Source organism: Chrysochloris asiatica, unplaced genomic scaffold (genome assembly GCF_000296735.1).
Source record: "Chrysochloris asiatica unplaced genomic scaffold, ChrAsi1.0 scaffold00049, whole genome shotgun sequence".
Lineage (NCBI taxonomy): Eukaryota > Metazoa > Chordata > Mammalia > Afrosoricida > Chrysochloridae > Chrysochloris > Chrysochloris asiatica.
The window spans coordinates 20,199,200-20,203,373 of NW_006408567.1; the positions used below are offsets into that span (position 1 = coordinate 20,199,200).

The window sequence follows — 4,174 nt, forward strand, 5'->3', positions numbered from 1 at the left end:
AACAACAACAACAACGTTACCAGAGCTTAGACTTGCTAAATCCCCCAACCCAACCCTGAACACACAGTGCCTTTTGACACACCTGCAGTTCACTGGAACAGAACTAGGTCCTTGAGTTCTCCCCCAGTCTTTGACCTTTGGCACATCTGCATCTAGCAAGAGCTATCCTTGAAAGGCTTGTGGCTGTGTGTGCCCATGCCACAAGTACACATACAGGCAGCAGGATGAAGGTCAGGCTATTGTGTGAGTGTACTGTGCAGGGCTGGGAAAGGCCAAAACGCTTTGGAATTTGGAAATAGAGTTTTCTTTGTTGTGGATGACACCTTCAGCAGAGTAAGGGTGGATTCTAAATCCACCTGCCTTGTCCTGACTTGTTTGGGCCCCTTTCCCAGGGAACCCAAACCATCAGAAATAATTTTCCTTCTTATGAAAAGACAACAGGTAGGTAGGTTATAAAAGAGTAATAAATCCCATCTCAAGGTCTGGAGTCCTAAAAAAAGAAAAGCCTACATTTTGCTCTCTAGCTCAGTCTTCTTTTGTAAGACCTGACTCCTTGCACATAGAGACATGAGGAGAATGCCTATGCCCACCTTTTAGGAATTAACTCTTGCATCTGTCTTCTCCTAGGCACTCCCTTACCTACTGAAAGAGGATTTCTCCATTTCACCTCAAAGATGGAGCCCTGATGATGCAGTGCTTGAACATTTGACTGCTAACCAAAAGATTGGTGGTTCTAACTCACCAGCGGCTTCACAAGAGAAGGATGTTGTGGTCTGCTTCCATAAAGATTACAGCCAATAAAACAGTTCTACTCTGTGACTTATGGGGTCGCTGTGAGTTGGAATTGGCATACTATCAGCAGGTCCAGGTTTGGTTTTCAGTTACCTTCTTAGCAACCTTTCTTTAAAATCACATAAAAGAAATGCAGATAGAGATCTGAGTAAGTTTGATGTTACCTTACAGCTTAGAAAGCTCCAGAAGGATTCAATATGCTAGTACAGTTGTTACAGAGCCTTATCCATCCATGGAGTCACCTACACCCTAGAAGGGTCTGGCTAAATATTTTTCTCCAGAATCTCTTGGATGTCTTCATGGTTTGTTTTATTTGGGTTTTCCTGTTTTTTACATACTGCCTGAGGATAATTTGACTTTTTTGGTAAAATTGTCACTTGTGAATTTCTTGGATTTCCTGCTTGGAGATTATCACTCCAACTTTTCCATATAACAGCTGTACATTGATGTTGTTCCCAACACTTCTATTTCATTCCTCCTCTCTGCTGTGGTTCTCAAATAACTTCTCAAATCTCAGCAAAAGCCCCTCAAGGGATTTCAGTTCCTTTGTATTCATGGGAAAATGGAGACACCAAGAGGGGAAGTGATTTTCCAAGAAGCTGGGCTCCCAATTTGCTCACCTTTTCCTCTAGAGCAAGTCTGGCTCACCTTCCTGATGAGAGTTGAGATGAACGGTGTTCCCAGCACTCACACACAGCCTGGCTGACAACCAAGGAGGCCTATTAACACCCTCAATCTTCCCAAATGGGAGACTAGTGTCTCCCCCTCACCAGGCTTCCTGCCCAGCCGCAGGCATGTCTGCTGTGGCCACATCAACTCTGGGATCAGCAAGGATGAATCAAAGTCACAGCCATGGACTGACATTCAAAATAAATCTCCTAAAATGGAACTACAATGTACCCAGGTCCCATATATGAGGAGCTAAACTTAGGAGAAGGAGCCATAGTGGTACAATGGGTTAAGCATTGGGCTGTTAACCAAAAAGTTGGCAGTTCTAACCCAGAGAGAAAGATGAAGCGGCCTATTTCCATAAAGCCTCAGGAACCCTATAGAGCAGATCGGCTCTGTCCTGTAAGGTGACTATGAATTGTAACCAATTCAATAGTAGTAGGTTAAACTTATGAGAGAAAAACCATGAGCTTAAGAGAAAATGGCACCCCATATCTCTCTCCCTCTCACTCCTTTTCTCACCCTTTCTCCTCCTCCTCCCTTCTCCCTCTCTTTCTCTTCTTCTTCCCTTTCCCTCTCTCTTGTCCCTCTCAGTTCCCTAACATTAAAGAGAAAATGCTGCTATCTGTGACTTCCAAGGCTGGGATTCCGACTTTTGGCTATAACAAGAACAACAAGAAGCCACATGTGTCATTGGTTCAGCAGATGGCACCACCTAGTCCAAGCAACAGTAACCCTAGCAGCAGCAATGGGGGCAATGGAAATGACCAGCTGAGCAAAACCAACCTGTACATCCAGGGATTGCAACCAGGCACTACTGACCAGGACCTTGTTAAGCTATGTCAGCCCTATGGCAAGATTGTCTCCACAAAAGCCATACCGGACAAGACCACAAACAAATGCAAAGGCTATGGCTTTGTGGACATTGACAGTCCTTCAGCAACACAGAAAACTGTAACAGCCCTGAAAGCCAGTGGTGCACAGGCACAGATGGCAAAGCAAAAGGAGCAGGACCCCAGAAATGTATACATCTCAGACCTCCCTCTGTCAGTGGATGAGCAAGAATTGGAGGGGATGCTGAAGCCCTTTGGCCAGATTATCTCTACCTGAATTCTTCGAGACACCAGTGGTACCAGCAGAGGGCTTGGCTTTGCAAGGTGGAGACTACAGAGAAGTGTGAAGCCATCATCACCCACTTTAATGGAAAATATATTAAGATACCCCCTGGAGTACCAGCCCCATCTGATCCCTTGCTTTGCAAATTTGCTGATGGTGGACCAAAGAAATGACAGAACCAAAGAAAATTTGTACAAAATGGATGAGCCTGGCCGAGGAATGGAGATATGGGTGGCATGGCTTTGATCTATGACCCCACCACAGCTCTTCAGAATGGGTTTTACCCAAACCCTTGTAACATCACTCCTAACAAGATGTTTGCTCAGTCCACATTGTCCCCATATCTTCCATCTCCTGTGTCTTCATATCAGAAAGTGACTCAGACATCTCTACAAGTACCTAACACATCTTGGATGCACCACTAGTCATACATCATGCAACCTTCAGGTTCAGTCCTGACACCAGGAATGAATCACTCCCTTTCTCTTCATCCTGCTTCCATGATGGGACCTCTTATCCAGCAACTGGACCATCTCTCCCTCAGAAGCCTATACGCATATATGCCAACAGCTCCAACTGTGCAAAGAGCTTACATCTCCCAGTACACACCTGTACCTTCTTTCAGTGTTTCCACTGAGGAGAGCAGTGGCCAGCAGACACAAGTGACAGTGGATACTCCCTGAGATCATGGGATCTATTCTTTCCAGTTCAACAAGTAACAGTGGCAGAGCCTGCCTACTTAGCCTTCTTACAATTTTTAATTTTGTGGCTTTCTTTTTTTGAAAAAAATTCCATATGGAATATGTAGGGGGCAGGGCAAACAAAGAACAAAGTAGAACACTAACCAGGCAGTGGAAATGGCTTTTCCTCTTCCTACTCTACCACCTCCTGATAGAAAAGACTAGACTTTGGCCTCAGTAAACAGAGATGTAACCTAGATTTATGAAAGAGACAATCAATCCCACAGCCTTTAAAAGCCAGCCACCCTTGAACCAAACTTGGATGAAGACTAGGCTTTCCCTCCTGGCAAGTTCCAGAAGAATGGACTTAATGACTTCTGACTGACTCTTCTCATTGCTGGGGCCAGCACACCTGAGGAAGTATCTTTTGCAGCTGCAGCTCCTCAGGAATACCTTCTTTCCTGCCTCCTAGAGGATCTTGGTTCTGCCCGGGTCACATGGCCACTATCTTCCTCATCAGACATGGCTGCGCCCAGAGCCTGTGCAGCTGTAACCTTGCTGAATCCACTTAGGCTCCTTCCCCACTGTGGGGGTTCAGAAAGTCACCTAGAGACCAGTGATTCTCAGCTCAAGGTGATGTCCCCTCAGGAGACATTTGGCAATATCTGGAGACATTTTTATATGCTACTAGCATTTAGGGAATCGAGACCAGGGACATTGCTCAACATTCTACAGTGCACAAGGCAACAACAAAGAATTATCTGGCTCACTATGTCTTCCTACAGTGCACAAGGCCCCCACTACAAAGATTATCTGATCCACAGGTTGAGAAATCCTGATACAGTGCTGCCTTTCCCTCTTACATGTTGTTGTTGTTGTTGTTGCTATGTGCCGTGGAGTAAGTTCCGACTCATAGC

At 45.3% G+C, this 4,174-nt stretch overlaps 1 pseudogene; it reads left to right on the top strand.

Annotated features, from left to right (window-relative positions):
- Positions 1-2,076: 2,076 nt before the first annotated feature.
- On the top strand, positions 2,077-3,296 carry LOC102812896 (annotated as a pseudogene).
- Positions 3,297-4,174: the final 878 nt, after the last annotated feature.